The sequence below is a fragment of the Neodiprion fabricii genome, chromosome 7 (assembly GCF_021155785.1).
Source record: "Neodiprion fabricii isolate iyNeoFabr1 chromosome 7, iyNeoFabr1.1, whole genome shotgun sequence".
Taxonomy (NCBI): domain Eukaryota; kingdom Metazoa; phylum Arthropoda; class Insecta; order Hymenoptera; family Diprionidae; genus Neodiprion; species Neodiprion fabricii.
The window spans coordinates 3,425,407-3,447,715 of record NC_060245.1 but is presented as its reverse complement, the minus strand read 5'-3'; the positions used below and the strand labels follow the sequence as shown (position 1 = coordinate 3,447,715).

At 39.7% G+C, this 22,309-nt stretch overlaps 1 long non-coding RNA gene across 1 annotated transcript in view; it reads left to right on the top strand.

Annotated features, from left to right (window-relative positions):
- The window catches only part of LOC124186442, a 69,651-nt gene that overhangs the window by 7,322 nt on the left and 40,020 nt on the right, over positions 1–22,309 (top strand). Inside the window, exon 2 of the long non-coding RNA XR_006871669.1 lies at positions 6,264–6,449. This is a non-coding gene — a long non-coding RNA (uncharacterized LOC124186442). The remainder of the gene's footprint in view (positions 1–6,263; positions 6,450–22,309) is intronic.

Sequence of the window (22,309 nt, the reverse complement as noted above, 5' to 3'; positions counted from 1 at the left end):
CTACTCAATCTGTGTATCACAGTTTTTTCTTCTTAGGACCAATGCTTCGTAAAATTTAGAAATAGAATATTTCCAGGACACGAGATAAATTCAAGGATGTTTCCAGGACCACTGGACACCATTCCAACGTGGTTAGAACTAGTTCAGTTACTGTAACTAATGGGGAATTTATTTTAGTTGTATCATAATGATTCGTGGAATTACATGACGATTATTGCGAATCGTCCGAATACCGTGTAGGTTACATTTCTTAACTTTGCCCATTAAAATCTGCTACATGAACACTACTTTCCACACACATAGTTCGTTTTGTGAACACTGATGGGAACAGTAGGTACCTACATGTGTCAGGATGTAACGTAAGTATATAAGAAAGAAAATGGATAAACTTCATAAGCGTGGAGATTCAGAAGGGGGAAACAGTTGACCAAAAAAAGGTGAGAGCCAAGTTCGGATTGCGCTTTTTCGTTCTGACTGGCCACTCAACGGCGATGATACCGAACGGTGTTGGCGGATCCTCATCTATTTGTCCGGTGTAAACTTTGTTTTTGCAAATAGAATTGCACCGGTTGTTCCGCGGTTCGTCCGTCTCCCTCGCTCTTCAAATCCATCATCGCCCTTCGGTGAGTTACAGCTGACACGGAGGCGGATGTGTGAACCAACGTGAACTGCAGCATAGATCGTGCCCAAGCCCAAGACGGTACAAGAGTCGTGGGAGCCTGCGGACCTCATACGCCTCTTTTATGGTTCAGTCAGGGCTCTTAATTACGTGATAATTAATTCGGGGGCTACCGTGTGCAACACTGCACTACGAGGTGAGCAACAACGCTCCAGGCTCGGTACCCTACAAGATGAGACGGAGGAAGAACTGAACGAGGAGAAAGGACGGATCGGGTCAGAGAACCGAGAGTTCTTCGTCATTCCACATCGATTTACGAAAGGGTTTGAAAAAATGAAGTATTCAGGTATGGATAACTCAATGTGGTGATATTTTGACGATTGAACTGCGGAGACCAAACTCCTGGAAACCATTTTTAAAATGGATTATTGAGCACTGCTTATATTCCACTCCCGACTGACCGAATAATATTGTCATTGCAATAAACGGAACGAATGTTTGTGGAAGGGATGAAGAGAGTTTCAGCTACGAGGGCTGGCGACTCTCTTGAACTAAGTTATAAGAACACCTCGGCTAGCCACTGTCGCTGACCTTGAATCCAGCGGTCTGGCCCTCGTCCAAGGACATCAAAATCACCTCCAGAATATTTCGGGCATTCTCAGTTCTTTCATGCGGTACTGGATGGATAGTCGTCTCGCTACCGGCTCTATTTCCAGTCACCACGAAGAGCATTCCCTTGACTATGCATGTCGTATGCGGTGGCTTGTGATTCGCGTTCTTTCGCTATCTTCTTCTCTCTCTCTCCCTCTCTCGCGTTCCATGTTGACTGCAAATATTTGCGACGTCATACACCAGCCACCCTGCAGCCCCGGACTTTCCGACCCGTTATCCTCATCCTCCTTCTCGTCGTGGTGCATTAAAAATTATTATACGAACACCTCTCGCCTCGCTTCGTGTATGAATGCTTGTTTCAGAGATTTCGATAAATCAACCTCAAGGTGTTTTAACATGCGAACTAATTTTCTTTCCTTTTTTAAAAGGGTTGTCGCGACTCGTGTCACAAGACGTACTCTTGGGGTGTTTGTCATTCTTTTGACTGATCGTCTCGCAAGTGATTGGAAACGTTAAGATCTTAACCTTAATTGATCAAACTTCGGTAGAATCGCATAACGGTTATACAAGGTGAAATTCATCCCGTTCTCCAAACAATTAATATCCTGCTTTAACAATGAGTTCTAAAAATCTGGATAAAAAGAAATTTATGCACTGTTTAAGGTTGCAGAAGAAGTTCTCTCTCAGTTTTCCTAGCCAAAATTGATTGTCGTTATATTGTAAAACATCGGCAAAGTTAAGGTAACGAAAAAATCGCGTCATTTGAGACGAAAACGTGCCCCCCCCCCCGTTAAAATTAATGTCGAAAAAGAAAAAAAAAACTATGAAAGTCTGTTCCTGAAACGTTATATTTTAATAAAAAACCTAACCGAATATTGTCCGTTAAAAAAAAGTATACATATCTTGAAGATTAAGACTGCCAAAAATGTCGTAAAAATCAAATCACGATACTTTATTCAGTGCACAACACTCAATAATTGTATTTTCAATGTCCAGCCTTTGTTTCATCAGTAACGAAAGGTTAGAAATCAAAATTTTCGCAAAATCATCCAGATTTCAGTAAAAACAGGAGAAATTCCGGTATTTCCATGTTATACCTACAGACATTTCGCAATATTATTCAATATCGATTAAAGCAACCGGATCTGCCGTTTTCTGTTTCCGCGACGGGCCGTTTCCGGTCCGTGATTATTATCATTATAATTCTACATATGGGTGCGGGGGATCGGAGAAATCCGGGATGGTTGGTAAAGTTAGTTTCTGGCTATACACACCATAGGACAGTGAATCTCTCTCTCTCTCTCTCTCTCTCTCTCTCTCTCCTATTCTCTCTTCTCTCTGTGTGCTTTTAATTTACCGGGCGGCAGGCAAATGTTTGCACCTTACCATCCCTCCGCCCCCAACACCCGCCGATCCCGATCCCGATTCCCTCCACCCTCCCATATATAACGGCGCCGGATTCACCTCGGATATCTGCCACCCCCGATTCACCCTCAGCCCCTATGCCGCGGATATATCGACTGATTCTGACCACCCTACGCGATCCGATACCTGGACGGTGTAACGGATTGTTGGTTAATACGTTGAAACCCGTTGTCGTTGTTTTTATCATAATAATAATAATAATAACAATAATATTACTAATTATTGTTATTATACACATCGCTCGACTGATGAAACTTTTAATTATACAAATGGAGCCGCAGCTTGCCGAACCTTTCGTGCAAACAACGGTCGGCAAAAAAAAAGGAAATAAATCAAAAAATGCGGAAGATGAAGCGTACGGATGTCGAAACTAAAAGACAAAGAAACCCTTTTTTTTTTTTCTTTTCGATCCAACGATAAATGGACGCTCCATTTTTATCCTGTGCAAATGGATGAGTATTTTTGAAAAAAACATTTTTATACTAGACACTTGTGTTAGTCCCTTTTTTTTTCTTCTTCTTTGAGCTTTGATAAAATTCTTTTTCATTAATCACAAGATTTAATACAGTTAACGAATAATTAACTAAATGACTCAGCTAATGGGAAACAAACGGATTTGTAAACATGCGTTGTATAAAAATTCTGTGAGATAGTTTCGACGTGTCTTTTTTGGAATTGGAGCAATTTTTTTGGAATTGAAAATATCTTCAAGATATTCATTCATTCTTCAATTGCGAATAAAACATTGGATGATAATTTAAATTTCAATCAGTTCACAGTCTCACAATTGATCGGGTTTTTTTTTTTTTTTTTTATTAACAGATCGACAGCAGTGTAAACAAAAATTGATTTATCATTCGCGTTATTTTTTTAACTTTGAAAAAGTTTTTCGAATCACCGTAACATTTTATCAATAGACGTCTGCTAATTTATATCGCCGACTATTCAATGTATTGATGATCAATAAACGGGGGTTTAAAAAATTTAACAAAAGATTCGAATGACTTTCAGTCGTCTTATGATTTACGAATGATTGATAACTCATCGGTAGAAGTTCTCATCATTTCACAAGTCCTGTAACGACTTTTACTTGGCGTATTTTTATTCGACTTTAATGAAAAAATAGAGAAGCGAAAGGCGGCTTAGGAATACGAAAAATCGCCAAGGCGTCTACGAGTCGTTTTTTTCTTTTTTTTTTTATCGTGGTTTTTCAGAATCCGTAGAAGCTTTCAACGAGGCAAATGAACCGACGTGAAGTCATCGACAAGTGACCGACGCGGTGGAGGAAAAGTGCATAGTTAAATAAGTATACCTATGTATTCTATATCCACATGCATTCCGTCGCACGGAATTGGTATGAATCGGATAACTCTACGTTGCAGCGATGTCCTAACGGTGGCTTTTTAATAAATGGAATAAAAACGAGATCAAATATTTAATGAGACAATATTTGAGCGGACATACGTTATATGCATCTACGCCGAATCACGCCGATATAGGTACATACCTACCTACCTACTCGTTTCGTACCCACCTATCCACCTAACTACACGTAGGTTCAATGTACACACCTACAAATCCTTCCGCATACATACCTGACTGCCTGAAGCATGTACCTGAATGCACACTGCATTCCTGATCGGCGCAACGATCATTTGTACGCTCAGTTTTACAGCTATTAATTCCCTCAGGCTACGGATCAATGGCTTTTTGTAGGCCGGCAGGAATAGATCTGAATTAAAAATATTGGGGATATGGCCAAATGTTACCAAAAGCGCTTGAAATTGTTTGAAAGTTACATGAAAACAGTTTAAAATTGCACAAGAATAGCAAATAAGAGAGATTGTGACATGAGCTCGACTCGTTTCAAGTTTTTTTCGTCCGAGGGTAGAAAATTTTTTACAGTATAGTATATTTTTAATCAACTTACAAAAAACTCGCCGATACATCTAATCGTACTCAAGCTTATAAGAAAATGAATTGAACCAATTTTTCAATTCCATAATTTAAACCCGTAGAAACATTTTTACTCGGGGAATTTTAAGAATTTTTTTTTCTCTCCGTTTTCAGAATTTCCCGTCTAACAAAAGATTGGAAATTCATCCTAAACTTGAAACTCCACCAAAAATTCACGTCGTCACAAAAATTCTTCCACGTCTTTAAAATTGAATTTATCCATAATTCTAATTCCTTACTAATTCTGCTTTTCTCACTTGGAAGTAAATTATTATTATTTGACAATTGTCGCACAAATAATTCCCTCTATGAGTTTTAGTTGATAATTCTGGATACTGAAACTAAAAATAAAAACAAAAACCAGAATACTTACCGGAAGTATTTGTTGCGTCATAGTTGAAGTCGTGTCGCCTCCGCGTTTATTCGAATGTAGGGTGCTGGTAAAAATTGAGAGTCTCACGATTCCGCGGCGATATGATAGTCGCATTGGATAATAATTACTTGTCATTTTTCTCACACTCTCCGCATGTACGAATGTACGTTCGTTTTTCGATAATCGTACCTTTGATGCGCCCTCGAAGTGTCCGGATGAGGTGAACTTCCGTTCACGTGACCGGTTTTCAACCCCGACGCGCAAACAGGGCGGAGTTAGACAAGGGTTAAATGATCGCGAACCTGCCTGGCTGCCCTTATTATCTCCTCTATATCAAGGCTCGGCTGACGCGTGGCGAAGAATCGTTATTACGCATAACGCGTGCCGGTTGGAAACACTGAGTGCAACATTTCTCTGTACTCGTTATCGCGGAAATAGTTACATTTATGTATAGATTTTTGTGGGAACGAGGTGTAAATTATGGGGGGAAAAATCCGACAGCGAAATTCAAGAGGAAATAAAAAATGAAATACCTTGAAATACAATCGTCGCTTTTGTAAATTAAAAATATCTCGAATTTGTAACAGACTGTTGCATTTTTTTTTTTTTTTTTTGACAACGTACGAGTAAAAAAAAAAACTTTATTCGTCATCGAAATATTTTTTTTTATGTTCATTGAAGGAGAAATTACTTGATATGAAAAGTTTCTATGGGAAGTAAATTTTCCTGGTGGAATAATAATGATGATAGACGATGGGAAATAAAATTCGATATTGATTGGTTACTTGAAATTTTTTAATAACCGAAAACCGAGTCTAATGAACAATTTTTTAAGATCAACCGTTCGTGGAATCTTTGATTCTTGTTGATTTGAAAGAATTTATTACAACGTGAGATGAATTCGGTGAAATGCTCGGCAGAATTTTGAAATGAATGAACGATTCCTAAGGGAATGGAAAAACAAATGTTGAGTCGAATAAAAAGTGCAACAGTTCTTAGAAAATTAGTGCAAACTGAAATATAATTAAAATTTGAACAATTTCTTTAAAAAAAAAAAAAAAAAAATCTACATACAAATACCGATAAGATGCCGGTATTGAAATAAATTTCTGAAAATTTTGTGGAAAAAATTTGATGAAAGAAAAAATTATTAAAGACCTTAAACGTAAACCGCAGATATAAAAATTGCTGAAAAAATACTAACAAGTAATTGAAAAATTGTATTGTAAATTTTCCGATCAAAGAGCTTACGCATAACTACTTGTAAACGAATTTCAGATTACTACGACGGTAAAATAGTGAAAGAAGATGCCGCCCGGGATGAAGGGAGGCGGATAATCGTGGAGGATTAGAGACGCAGCAGCAGGGTCCGATATTACGTTTATATTTTATTGGGGTGTAATTTTCGTCGGGCGGCAAACAAAGTGGCGATTATTACAACGAAAGACAGAAGCAAACAGTGGGGTAAGTGTGTATACATATATATACATATTTATATACCTATATATCTATACATCTGTATATGTCTTTGGAAGAGTAGAATCATCGGTTTGCGGTGCCTCTGTGAATTACCTGTTGCTTATATTGTCTCTGAACAAACCTCGGAACAGTCTGTATCTGTATGTTGTGTATCTGCAAGCGTAGCCCAAAAAACTACGTTCTGAATGAAAATAAAAATAGAAGAAGAATAGTCCGGGAAAAGTAGATATGAACTGACAATATTCGGGATGTGGCTGGATTTTTGTGTAGACGAGTCTTTCGACACTCTGGAAATCAAATCTGAGTCATTTTAGAGCTGCATAATCGCAGTGTCGAGAAAACAGGAAAATTTGACGATTTTTACGTTTTTCTCAAAAACCGATATCGATGGATTAAAATTGACTCGACCATCGTGTAGAGCGGAAAATTCTACATCGAATTATGTCCTCATATGTCGGAAACGGAGTCGGATTAACAAGTTAGCCAAAAACATATTATTTCATAAAAATTTCCTAGATTCCGTCGATAAGTAGAATTTTTTTTTTTAATAATTTGTTAATCCGACTCCGTTTCCGACACACGTGAAAATAATTCAATGTAGAATTTTCCGCTCTTCACGATGGTCGAGTCATTTTTGACCTACCGATATCAGGTTTTGTAAAAAACGCAAAAAACGTCAAACTGTCCTGATTTCTCGAAACGCTGGCTATGCAGCTCGATAATCACTTCAGATTTGAGTTTCTGCGAGTCGAAAACCCCGATATACAAAAATGCAGCCATGTACCGAATATTTTTAATTCAGAACTGTTCTGACCGAACTAATAAACAGAAATGGAAGAAATTTACAGCGCGATAAAACGCATCGGAACTTTGTGAACGGCGATGCAAAGAAGACCGCGCTACGAAATCGCAAAGATACTTTGGATTAGCACTGCTTATACAGACTACGTGTTAGTTAGCACACATGTTTAACTACCGCCGTCTGCAAACATCTCACGTCAATTGGCACGCGGTCCGTTTCAGGATGAAAATTCGAAATTAATAGACACGAATCTTAAAATAACGAAATTCGGATTTTCGACAAATTACCAAGTAGAATAACTGTTTTTTAGAAAATTCATTTAACCAAACCCTCTTTTATTCGGAAAAGTATTTTCAGAACGGTCGGCATTGCGAATGAACAAAGCACAGAATGTGAATATACAGAAAAATGAGAGTTCCGAAATTAAAAATTGATGTGGGCCGATATATACTTCGGCAAGAGTCTGACATTTGAAAAGTGGACTTTTTGACTGTTCGCTATTTTCGCGATTCAATATTGTTCCTCTTCGCAATATTTCCCATTCTCGAAAGAAAATTTCGGTATAAATTTATTCACGCATGTTTGGGTTCTGAAATTTTTTCATTCTTCTACAAGCCAAATTTTCCACGTTTTAAACTGCCAGTAATTAGACTTTCTGGATTTTCTCCGGGTCAAATTTTTCGTCATTCGCATTTTTGTACCCCACCCTGGCCGTCGACTGCCTTTCACTAATATTCTAATGATCTGACGGTTCCGCCCCAGGTACGAACAGAACCAGGATTACAAAAATTGAATTCTACATAATCTAATTTGACAGGACGATGCGCCTTGAGTGCAGGCAGGGAGGCCACGAGGGAACTGCTCAATTAAAACGTCAACTGTATAGTTTTTTTTTTAACGGAGCGTAACGAACGAGGATGATTCGGCGGTTAGGTGAATTAGTGAGGATGATGAACGTGAAATATCGCCCCTGCCTCGGGCGCACGCATGCTGCAGGTACGCGAGCAATAAACCATGCACGTTTCACCCCATGGGATTCCCCACAAGCAGTAACTATCTTTTGATGTCCGGCTGACAGCCACGCCAAATTAAATATGAATGGGGAGAGTAATAGACCGAACAATCGAACCGTCCGGGGATTTAGCCGGACCTTGGTGAATGGATAATGCGGAACTCGATCGCCTCGATATCACCTTATTAGATTATCGTGAGTGTCCTGAAGATCCTAGAGAATTCTTATTTTTCATTACTTCTGGTGGTGTAAGACAATAAAAGGAAAAGATTTCGATCCAAAATCACTTTTTCACAAAAATTACTTTAAAATCACAATTGAAAAATATAATTCTAGATAGAAAATGAAAATTAATTTTCTACCCGTTACCGGAAAGTCTAGTATCCGTTACTACATTTTTTTGCAACCGTTGCGAAAATTTAATGCTCGCGCAAGAATAAATTGACGTTGAAGCCTTGTTTGACTAAAAAAGTAGAGTAAGCCTCGCAAACTGATTTTGCGTTGCAATAACCAAAAAAGGATCGAAAATAGCGCAAAATGGGTGGGCGTACCTTGTTTTTCGTAATTCCAACAATATTCAAACACTTTTTCTTAACGATACCTGTTTTACTGAATTTTTCTGGTTACTGTAACAAATGAAATCTTGCTCAGTGCCTTTTCGAAGATTTTGAATCCGGAAAACAAGTTTCTAGAAAAATTTCGGTCTAAAAAAGGCTGGATAAAAAATTTGAAACTCACAGGATTTCACAATCAAATAATGGGCGTGAAAACTTCCCATGTCTCGTTTAATTTGAACTTCCGGTTCTACCGGAAATTAATCGATTTTCAACGTTTTACCGACAAACGTGTACTTTTTCCTCCTCTTTACTCTTTCGAAGTAAATAATAAAAAAAAATTTTAAACGTTTTGTTTTTCCAGACAATTTTTTATTTTTTTTTCTTACTTTTATCTCAAAACTTTTTCATTTAATATTGCGAGAAAACTGTTCTTCCGGCTTCTTTTCCTTCAAGGTGTCAACTATCTTACGCAACTTGTATCTCATATTCAAAATGAAAAAGAAAAAGATTGATGAGTTTTATTTAAATTGCCGTGTTAATTACCGGGATTTAAAACCCACCCACATTTTTTTATCGCAATATTACAGGAATTTCCTGGAGTTGAAAAATCGTGAGGTAGAAATTACGTTCTTCAATGATCTTCAGTTTAATACACGTTTTATTGCAGAGACGGTTTTTAAGGTGAAATTAATTAATATTCTACATTGCAATATAATATGCCGTGAGATAAATAAGAGAAATATCGTACCCTGATTGAGAAACGTTTATTAATCGGGATAATTAATTCCGCAAAGGTAATAAAAATATCGCTTGTTGAATAGGAAAAAAGGTAAAGAAATAAGTAACGGGACATTGCGATTTGATTAAAAAAATATCTGTCTTATAATAATCAGTAAGAACGATATGAAGAAAAAACAGAAACAAAAAAAAAAAAAAAATCCCTCAACATCCTCCAAATATTTGTCGTCGAGAATCAGGTATATACATATTATATACTTAGTAGTTCTCAAAGTAAGGTCTATAAATATTTCAATCTTGCAGAATACTTGGATGAGCTTAATTCCGGCTAATTAATAAACTTTTACCCCAACCCCCGTAGCTTCGGTCTTCGAATACTCGCAAGCTCGGGTCTCGAAGAGAAAGAGAAGGAGAGGCAGAGAGAGAGAGAGAGACCGAGCTTTGTAGCGAGTAGCGCGAAGCTTTCGGATGGAAAGCCGAGTCGCGAGTTCAAAGACAAGAGCCGGAGGAAAACGAAAAGCGGAGGTAGAAAGAGGGCGGAAATAGAAGGGGTGCCGACGAGGAAATGGGGGAGGAAATATTCCTACGGGATACGCGCAACGTCACGTCGAGCAACACGCGCCAAGCTAACCGTCCTTATCTCCTACGGTTTCTTCCGCAAATATATACCCTGAATCCGCAACAACCGTCGAATACACGAACCTTCATTCGGCCGAAATTTCCGCTCCGTCTTCTCCAAAATGCACCGCGTAATTTGCATTCCCGCACACGGGTTTCAAGATTGAGGTTATGTAACGTAGTCTGGGGATTTTTTTCATACTGGGGATTTTTGAGTCCAAGAAAACCGAAGACGAAATAAAAAAGAAAACAAAAATTAATCAACTATTTACAATTGAGAATACTTTGTTTAGTTAATAAATGTTTCAGTGATTGTGAAGCAGCTTCTCATGCCGAATAAATATTTTTAGAGTTTCACGATTCGTATTTTCAACTTCACGTGCAAAAATTGGTGAATTTAATCCCGTAGTCAAGAGTTTCACAAAATCTAGGGTCTTCGTTAGGTATAAATATGGTTTCCTCGAAAATGGAATGTTCGAGGTCTTGATCAGGTTCCGGAAACGAGTTTCGGGTCTCTATAAACTCTGCTCCATCTTTTTAATTAACATAATATTACAGATATTATAAGTGGAATTTTGAGTTATAATTAGCCATAATTAAACAGAGTTGGAACAGCAGCAAAAGGGTTTCATTAATTTACTCCGATTTTCAAGTGAATGGGTAACTTTACCGAAAATTTTCAACGGACCAAACAAGACGTTTCAGTATCCAATTCCGTTTGAAAAATCAATGAGTTTACTTCAGAATTTCTAATGGGACTTGAAATTGACAGCTTTAACCCTTTGAGTTATAGTCGTAAGTTTTCTTACCGCTTATTGTATATCCATTTTTTTGATATTTAGAGAACTTTGAGAACATGTTTCTTTGTGGTTTTTTGATTTCCAATACTCGATAGTAATTATTGCGATATAACGTAAATCGTTATTGTTAGACACAGACTGATTGAAAAAGATCCTGAAAATTCTTGCACAAGCATTAAATTTTCGCAACAGTTGCAAGAAAATATGGCAACAGTGATCGTAATAAGAAAGAATAGTAACGGATACTAGAGTTTCTGGTAACAGCTAGAAAACTAATTTTCATTTTCTACCTAGAACTATATTTTTCGATTCTGATAAAAAATGAAAATAGTTGAGGACTGAGCGGTAACCGGAATTAAAAATTTCTCTCATTGTGACTCAAAGGTTTAATATCAAAAATGAAACATCCCCGAGCCAAGAAAACGCATACATATCATCTCTGAGAAGAATGTGTTTTTTTCTGTGTATTTTTTTCTAAAAAATATAAAAAAAAATCAGCATTGAAGAAAATAAAATGTAGCCTAGTTAACATACATTCGTGGAAAGTAAGGGAAATATTTTTAGCTCCGAAAGTACGGTTCAGGGTGGAAATCTCGCCGGTATATACGAAAGGCCTTTCCGCGGAGCAGGAGATTACCACTCTTGTTCATTATCATGGCTCGCGTCTCAGCAAACAGTCGCCGCGGCGTCCCGGCGTCCCGGCGTCGTCCCGCCGCGTTCCAGGGCGCATCGGGACCGTCGGTATCCGGCGCCATTCCCGGTTCATCCCCCTTCCGCATCCCTCGGCGTTCCTGTTGCTGCCTGATCCCGTCCCTTCCCATCCCTTCCCCTTCCCTCACCCTTCGTTTCCCCACCAACCACCCCACAGCTGCCTGCCTGCCTTCCTCAGGGCTTGTTTGACTTTACTTGCAGCTATGTAATTGAATATTATACCAGCCGGAGTGCTGGAAGGGTTGAAAACTCGAAAGCGAAAGGGAAAGGAAGGAAGGAAGGCAGGCAGGCAGGCAGCGATTCCGGGAGATGTTCACTGACGTCGAAGGTCCCTCCGCCCCCGGAACCACCCTCGCGGTCCAGGGTTGGGGGGCGTATAATATAAAGCGCTGGAAAGCGCTCGGAAAATTACAGAAAATCTCCTGGAATTAGGAACGCCCTGGCCCGAAAGTGTTTGCCCATTATATTCTCGCAACTTCTCTCAAATATCCACCATGCGCCCCCTTTCCACGATCCGGAGAAGCTTCTTCGTCCCCCGTTTCGTTTCTCCGCGGACCTCCGACCCGCCATTTTACACCCCTTCCGCTCGTTGTCCTGCAATTTCCGGCCATGAGAACCGGCTTCGCGAGGGACCTACAGGAAATCCGCCCCGAAACATACCGCCGACGAGGGGCAAATATTAACACGAAAAAATTATGAAACGCTCCAACTTCAGGTTATCGCGATCCTCTTACTCGATCCGCTTCCACACACCTAGGTCGGTAGGTAGACGACTAGGACCTTCCCAAAGCCCCGGCACCTATAGTTGTTGGGTCGATGTTACCCGGCGAACCGCCCCGGCGCTCTGAGCCTCCATTGCCACACGCATTTACTACGCCATTCCTACTTGCAACCTTCCAAGGTAAGGGTACCAGTTATTGACACGTTTAGACTCTTTATTATTGATGATATTATTGTCCAAAATTGACGACACAAATTGTGAATTTCTCGATTACTAAAACCAACTGCTAGAGGGTTAAACACTACAAATTTTTTTTTTTTATTTTGTAATTCTAGAACTAAGGATCGAACAGATACAACCAAAAATTGATCAATAATTGTGACAGGATCTATAACTGGTACACTTAACGGACGCGGATAAAGTAGAGTCGCAAAGCCTGAAAAATAAAATGACCGTCGAAGCTTCAGGTATCCTGAAAACCATACGAATTAACAAAAGAATTTAAACGAAGATGGTTTTGGCTTGTCAACTCTTCAAAAACTTGTCCTTATGCAGGATTATTTCTGATGTGAATCTCAAATTTCTTTCCGTAGAAACGCGTCTGTAGAACATATTCCGTAAAAATTTGCCCTGTAGAACCTCCTCCATCAGTATTCACAATTAGAGAGCTAACACCCTATCGATGAATAAAAATTGTGACTTTGTGAACTGCTGTTTGCGAAAGAAACGTTAAAAGCAGCTAAACGGCATGTCACGATCCTAAACTAGATTCAAAATTAGTATACCGTCAGTTGTTGAACAGTTTCATCGCGTTGAAATGTGCTTGCAATAAAATTGTGACGTTTCAACGGTGCTGGTACAAAAAGTTTCATTACCTCGAACGAACGGCGGTAGAAGAGTTTGCAATCATCGTCAGTCTATGGCGGATAAATCGAGGAAGCCGATCCTCGGGTATTGGAAAGCGGAATTAACTCTTGTTTTTAACGGGCTTTTCACAAGGGTTTGATTGTGTTTTTAGCTACCAAATTGGTGCCAATAATTAGCTAGATGAGGCGCTGGTTCACGGTTCACCAGCAAAGCGACGCTCTCGGTGTGTTCATTTACCAACCAATGTCGTTCAAACCTCATTTTACTCGCGCGCACCTATCCACCGTTTGTTTGCCAGAGACCAGGACTGCTGTTTTCATTCAGTGAATATCCCCGCGCTGTTTATTCGCTTTTTATTTATATACCCCGCTACTCTTTCATCCGGCTAAAACCGTTCCGAAATCATCAACGCCGCTCGAGCAACGCTATCTAGATCCTCGCTCTCGAGGCGGGATCACACATCGCCGTTGCGTGTCTGCGGTAATCGTTGATTACAGCTCGTTTGACCAGGGGTTGAGAAAGCCGCTGGTGCAGGACACCCCGAAAAAACCACAACCCATTCGGGGTCCTGCGGTTTGTTCGAGGTTCAAGGGTCACATAGTAGACTCTCCACTGTCCGTGGCATCAAAAGAAACCAGGAGTTCAACAGGACCATGAACTCGTTGAGGATGACGATGACGATGAGCTCACTATTGGTGCGTTTAATCGATGGACGTGATTGAGTGACGGCACTCGTTGTGTCACAACTTATGATCTTTACAGTTCAGTCAGGTTCGACATAGTCCAGTACCAGATCTAGTTGAAGGATACCAATAGCGAGCTCACCACTGTGCATGAGAAGAAACCAGGATTTGAGCAGACCAGGAAGTTGTTGAGGACGATGATGATGAGCTCAGTATTGGTGCGTTTGATCGATGGACGTGATTGAGGGAAGAGACCCGTTAGGTTACGAGTTATAATATATATGGCTCAGTCAGGTTCGGCATAGTCTAGTACCGGGTTCAGTTGACAAATCATTAACTATGCATCGAGCCAGGCAGCAAATACTCGTTACCAACGAACCGCCAAGCCCCCGCTTCGCCCCATCCTGCGATCCAGGCCGGGCAACCAGCCTTCCCTAAATACATCGATAACCATTATGCAGCATTATAACGTGACGGTGGTGGTCGTCGCCGCTCTGGCCAAGTCCGAAACACACGTACCATACGCACACAATGCTCGACGCTGAGCGACGTATGCATCGACGTCAGGGCTGCGTGAGCGAGCGCGTGGCCAGCTCGGAACGAGTTCTTTATAGATATTTTATGAGCGGTGCTTTCTCGCTGTTTGATCAGAGCATGATGGCAGCTATGCTCTGTGTACACCTTAAGCAGCCTGTACTTCCACTCCCGCTTCCAATTCTCCGTTATACCGACTTTGCTGCACACCGAGAAGTTTCCCAGGGATTTTATACACCCTTGTTATACCTCGACCCGTTAAGGAATAATCCAACTTTGTTAAGTATACTTCGTTTCATCTTGAAGAAGTTGGAACGGTGCCGTATTGGCAGCTATGACTCGATCAACTTCGTATCTCGGGAACGATACTTTACACAAGAATTTTCACGACAAGCTAGATTTTCGTTTGAGATAAGTTTTTCAGTGTTACTATACGGTCGTTCTATCAATCCTAAACCTAGTCAGGTTTCCAAGTTCACATTTTTGCCTCACACGTGGTGAATGATAATTGTCGTCGATGCGATTCGGAAGCAAAACAATCGCCTCGTTTACCTTGATTATATTTCAATTGCAAAAATATTTATAATCTCTCATACTATAAACTTCCTTCAATCATTACCCAAAATAATAACAAATATAATAGATTCTGATCAATCAGATGCGCCATTTCGACCTGCAGACCCAAGCAACGGGATCACTTACTTCCAAAATTGACCATCCTTGCAATCCCCGCTTTTCGCACGACATTAGTTTCAAACTTTTCACTCATCGTCAGACGTTAATCTCGTCTCAAGTCAACCGGCGCACAGGTGTGAACGGGTGTAAAAGAAGAAATAAGTACCGCACGATTCATAGTTCAGGAATAGTTTCCGACGAATGTATAATCCCAACGAGATGTAACGTTCACCCGCGCAGTGTCGACGGGTGTTTAAAAAGGTCTGAATGACGTCTCAATGGACCTTGTGAGCACGTAACAGACGAACCTTGTCAACATTCGAGTTACTTTGAGGAGTACCTTCTCAAGATGTTTTGCTATCATCGTCCAAAATTATACAATCTTCCTTGTACCCAGTGATACTTGTAGCTACATCCAACACCTTTCTATCAGCAGTGGTTTCAACGCTCGAACGAAATGGTCTGAAAACACGATCGTGACTGAGAAAACTTTTTTTTTTATAGTAATAAATAGAAAAAAATATGTCAGTTCCTTAACGGTTCTTGGTCAAATATTTGAACCGGTTGGAAAATTGTTTTCGGCAATTGAAGTGACGGGCATAATTGACTGAATCGAATTTAACCCGAAGTGATATTTCCCCTAGACAAAGATAGGCGACCCCAGGCGTCATCCGTCGAAGGATCTTTAAGTGGTGGTAGCAAGGGTGTGCTGGCGAAGCCCGATGTGTATATAAAGCGCACTATTAATTAGGTGTATAACAAGAGTTGATAGAGTAGGTATAGTATATATGAAGCGGTAAGGGTTGTAGACAATCTCCAAATATTTGCGAAGCCAAATATCTTGGCTAAACACCAGTCTCCGCCAGCACCTTCCGAAGGCACGTTCACTTGTCACTCTCTCCAACCGACGGTGTGATCTCTCCCATACATATTCGGGCAAAAACCATTATACTCCTCGCATAATGACCCGGTACAATTGCCACATTTATCTCACACCGCAAATCGAACGTATAATCGTGTGATCGAAGGATTTTCCGAGGAAGAAAGAAGGGAAGAAAGTCCTTTGAGGTGGGATCTATCCCATGGATCGTTTTCGGGTTTCCCCACCGCGTGACTTCCGTGTTATGCAATTGTTCGCTCCCAGCATGGGGTCGGCACGCCCCACCTGGCAGACCATTCATACCAAACACCATTGAGAGAGACGAGGATAATAACTCTCGTACCCTCATTTGTCACGATTAGGAGGCGATTACCAAACTCACTGACAAGATCTTTGCTGCCGTTTGCCGCCCAGCCGATCAGGAGTCTCTTGGCGGAAGGTTCAATTCCTCTTCCACTTCGCCACCTTCCACCTCTCTCTCTTTCTCTCTCTCTCTCTCTCACCCTCTCTCTCCCGGATCGGTATTGGTCTCGATAATGGCATTAGTTCTACGTTAGTTTAATCGTGGATCTGTGTTCCATCACCACCTACCAGCAAACTCTTAATTCTTACTACCCGCTCTTACTGTGCATGGGTATCGATTCAACCTACTTATTCGTAATTTTGGACCTGAATTTAAGGTAACTTTTGAGTTGGATTTTCTCTGTTGCTCAGTCTCATTGTTTATACCTTTGGGTTCACTGACCTAGTTTAATAAAAATAGTTCAATTCCATTCCATTCCATTCTATTCTATTCTATTCTCCCAAATTGGAAGCCGATGTTTGTGCCTCTCATTGTTTCGTTGAACTCTTTACAATTGTTTTGGCAATTGTTGAGAGTGAAATTCGTCGTGCTGATAGTTGGAAGGCAGGTTTTTGTTGAGTGAGAGAAAAATCGTGGTTGGCCTCTAACGAAGAGGTGTCCAATGTCTACAGGCAGGCATCATACAAGCGATCCTTAATAGTGGCCGTTGAAGAGTAATTTTTGTGTTTTTGTACGAGAGCGTCGCGACGTCGAGCGTCGTCGTTTGCCAAGCACACACCGCGATTTGATTCACTAGCTCGCCCGCTACTCCCTCGGTTCCTTCTCGTTGTGTGTGCCCCGCACGTATTTGTGTGCTTCTGTCACTGTGTCGGTGCTGTGTACGCCCGCTCTTTGCCGCTGTGTACGGTGTCAATATTATATGACAAACACACTTAAATAGGCTTAAAATACTAACATCTACCTCATTCTACTCTACGTGAATTGTGTGTGCTATGACTTTATAGAAGTGTGCTTAGTTATGCCATTAACCTTATACACGCGGCAACCCCCCACCCCCACCCCCATACCCTTCCCTCTTTTTCCTGTCTTAAAACTTGACTAATCGCTAAAACCGATCGCCCCATGTACATTTACACAGAATTCGACAACAAACAAACAAGAGCTAAGGGAGAATGAGGGATGAAAACAAGGAGATTTCCATGAAAAATAACAACAAATCTTCCTTAATCGCCGATCAAGCGTATACCACGAGGATAAGTTTACTCTGACAATTCGTGGTCGTAGTAAGAAAAACTGTCGTACAGAAACTCGGACGATCATTTCTCAATGATCTCGTTCAGACACTTTATACAGATTATTAAGTCACTCTATATTTGCGTTACTTCTTAAATTTCTGTTAGTAAATATGACACACATTTTAATTATTTTAACATTTAAATTATCGTATCATAAACTTCATTTGTTTTTTTTTTTCACTTAGTAATGCATTAAAAAATAGTTAAATGAACCCAGAAATTTGAGTTGGTTGGCTAGGGTATTTTTTTTTTCTAACCGTGCACATATCGCTGAAACGGTCTTCAAACAGAGATTCATCGGAGTTGCACTGTGTGAAATTTCATTTTTCACAGTAACTAAAAGCATTGAGTATAACAGTTATCGTTAAAAAAACTGTTTGAATATTGTTGGAATTACGAAAAACGAGGTACGCCCAACCATTTTGCGCTATCGTCGATCCGTTTTTGGTTATTGCAACGCAAAATCAGTTTGTGAGGTTTACTTTACTTTTTTAGTTAAACAAGGCTCTAACGTCAATTTATTCTTGCACAAGCATTAAATTTTCGCAACAGTTGCAAGAAAATGTAGCAACAGCGATCGTAATGAGAAAGAATATTAACGGATACCAGACTTTCCGGTAACAGCTGGAAAACTAATTTTCATTTTCTACCTAGAATTGTATTTTTCGATTGTGGTAAAAAATGAAAATAGTCAAGGACTCAGCGGTAACCGGAAATAAAAATTTCTCTCAGTGTGGCAACATTTTTATTGAAAGTGGTAAACATCAATTGAATTCCTGAATAATTTCCCCACGAATTATCCAGTCTCTCTTAATTTTCATCAAACGAATCTTGTGTGGCTCGAAGTCTGATTTTAAAAGGTTGCAGGTATGCCGGCAGTACCTAACGCATTTAAACAGCGGAACGCATCGGGGTAGCGGGAAAACGGAACGGGACATTGAATTTCTAAGCGGTATAACAAGATCAGTTAAGCGTGCGAAGGCCGCCGATCTATTCGGCGGTATAGCTGGTGGCTACTGTTTGTTGATTGGCTTAAATCAGCGCTAAGCTGATCCAATCCAATCCAATCCAATCCGGACCGTATCCTCGGTGCATGGAGGATCCCCCCCCCCCCCCCGCGCTTTGCACCAGTGCAGAATCACCCGCACCGTTATCCCGAGGGCTACGCGATTCCCGAGGACATAATGCAGGGGACTCCTGTATTATGGGGATCACCATTTGAATGCCCAATCATTGAATGTAACGGATAGGGTGCAGAACAGAGACGCCGGATCAGCCGCAGATTTTTTCGTCTACCGATATCCGTTTTTTTTTTTTTTTTCTTTTTTCTCTTTCTTACTTTCTTTCTTGGCTGTTTTCTTTTCTTGTTCTTGGTTGTTGTTTTTTTTTCTTTTGATTTCCTCTCTTTCTCCTTACTTCTTTCTTCTCCTCGAGCTCCTCTTTCCTTTCTTTTCGTTATTCTTCTTTTTCTTACTCAGACGATGGAATCGATTCCGCAAACGAACGAACCGCGCATCCGCTGTGGCCCGACGCTTATTCATCCCTTCCTCAATCTTACACAAAGGCTTATGTACATACGCGTACGCGCATACAGAGTCTGACCCTCTTACTCAAACATCGAATAATGGGTCAATAGGCCAACGAATCATTGCCTTTTTCTCCACTTACGTTAAAACGTTGCGTGTAACTCGCGGGTTCTCTTTATTTTTAATTTTTTTTTTTTTTCAATATGGAGGATATCAACGCAACGATTTTTATTCCAGTTTCAGCGTATATGTTTTGATTGCTTTTTCTCATTAACTCAGACGTCCCATTCTAAATTTGGGACAAGGTTGGAGTTCTGAATTTGAAAAGTTTCGAAAGCGATTAATTTTGAATTATTTCGTGGAGAAATTTGAAGTAAAGAAATCTAACTTTGGAGAAAAAACGAAATTTCGAATGGCCGGAAACACGACGTCTCAATGTTCTGAAATTCAAGTTGCGATAGAGGAAAGTTCCGAAAAGTAAATTTCTCATAGAGCGAAATTTGGAAAAATAAAGTTTCTATTGAGAAAAATTGCGAAAATTAAAAAAACTTACACAACGTAATTTACTCAAAGAGTGGGTCGAAAAACTCAGGAAGACGGAACATTAGAATGACCAGGATTTCGAACGAAAAAATATAGAAAATGTAAAACAAAGAAAGATCAAAGTGGTGAAATTTCACCGAACCAAAAATTTACGGAACTGAAAATTTTCTATTAGGAATTTCGATAGTTCAGATTTTTAAAATTTTCTCATTTTCACACTTTCGGAACATTGAGCGTTGGGTGTTTATTTCAAAGTTTCATATCTTTTCTTTAAATTTCGCGGCGAAAAAATTCTAAATTTGGTGCTATGGGAACTTTTTAAATTAAGAATTTCAACCCCATCCCCTGAATTTGAATCAATTTTTCATCCTTTTTCCCCTCGCTTAATCGTACTGAAAAAAAAATCACGAACGATCCAAATCGAGTTAGATCTTCTTTCATGTAAAACTTTTCACAAAAAGTTTAAACACTTAGAGATAAATAAGGTGAACAGCACGCTTACCGGAAAAAAACATCAAACATGGGTTTGAACTTTATGATTATGTTTTTTTTCGAGCCCCTTTAATTTCCTCAATTTCCAAACAAAATTCATGCTCTTTTTTGCGTACGCCAACGTGTATTTATTTATGCAACAACCGCAAGTCGAGGTATACCTAGGCGTGGGTCAGAGATCAAGGATCTGAAACGGAGTGACTCGAATCTCGACATAGCTAATTAAATACTCGTATCGATGGTTATAGAGCTCGAAGGTGACTTTCGAACAGACTCAACAGCCACGAAGAATACTAATTGAATCTACGCCGTACCGTTTATGCGCTTATACAAACTCGCGATCTCTCAGAAATCGCGTAATAAAATATCCCCTTTGCAAATCCATGGTGTACATACAGCGACAACCGCGTGAAAATCAAATATTTAACCGAGTCTACGTTACACAATCAGCGAAATTTTTACTTCCGGTTACCGCTCAGTCCTTAAGTATTTTCATTTTTTACCATAATCGAAAAATATAGTTCTAGGTAGAAGATGAAAATTAGTTTTCTAGCTGTTACCGGAAAGTCTAGTATCAGTTACTATTCTTTCTCATTACGATCGCTGTTGCTATATTTTCTTGCAACTGTTGCCAAAATTTAATGCTTGAGCAAGAATAAATTGACGTTAAAGCCTTGTTTAACTAAAAAAGTAGAGTAAACCTCAGAAACTGATTTTGCGTTGCAATTACCAAAAAAGGATCGACAATAGCGCAAAATGGTTACTCGTATCTCGTTTTTCGTAATCCCAACGATATTCAAACAGTTTTTTTAACGATACATGTTTTACTGAATTTTTCTGGTTACTGTAACATTTGAAATTTTTCTCAGTGTAAACTGCAGAATTTTTCACTAAAGCACGCAGACATGTATAGTCGATTCGTATTACATCTCCAGTCAACTGAGTCATAAAATTTGGTTACGATCACTATTTGTCATCAGTTCAATTCAGTTTTCTTTTTCATCTTGACGTATTTGCTCTAAGACTTCTGATTTTTTTTTATTTTATAGCCTAGTTATGCAGTGTTGAACAAATTTGAACATGAGTCTCAAGTTTCATTCACACGTTTTACAGATGGCTAAAATATTTGAAATTAAATTCAATGAAGCTGAAGTTAAAATTGCGCCAAGTTTATCCCATCAATTGAAAACTTTATTTCGCTAATTTTGACGATATTTCAAATGACTTTAGAGCCGTAAATATAGCTATTCAATGAATGGTAACTGATGCCAGAGCTTCAGACGGCCAAAGCTCGAACTTGACAACCAAAATCAGAGCCACTAATCGCCAAAGATTTGAGAATCGTTATGAGAATATCCAAGGGTAATATAAAGATGCGAAAAATTGTGGCGACGTAAGAAAGGTTGCGCTGATTGATTCGACTACGACTACGATCAAGAAAATAGAAAAAGTAAGAGGAGGAAATGGGCGAAAACCGATTTCTCATCACTACGGAGAATTGGTCTACAAACAAAATCCCCTATTCCTATTTCTGCTGAAACACCGCGTCTCATTCCTGCAGCTGACTGGGCTGGGTAATACCAATGAGTAACTAAGCAACGGAGAGTTTAGTTTGGCTGGTAGCTAAAATCGAGGAACGTGACGTGGTATCGTCTGGGAGGATCACGACACCGCGATAGAGTCTGCAAGTGGAACGGATAGAGTGTCATAGGTCAAGGGTCCGCCAGTTACCTCCCCGTGGCTTAATTCTCTTTCCAAAAACTCATGACTTATTGTTGGTTATGTGGTATTTATCCCGTCGGAAAACAAGTTCGCAGTGATTCCACAATTTTGAATTCGACAAATTTTACTCAGAATCCGAGATCAGAGTTTACGGAAGTTATTCTTCGATCAATGTCGATAGTTCGTAGCCATAGCAGTTCAATTTTTGCCATTCGAAAACAAATTTATTAGGCAAAATAATTGGAGCATGAGAAAAATGTGAATAAAAATTCTACGATTCATTTGCCAATCCCTAGAAGGCGGGCTTGAATTTTTATACCGATATCTACATCAAACGGTTTGCTCAAAATCCTAACTAACGTGAA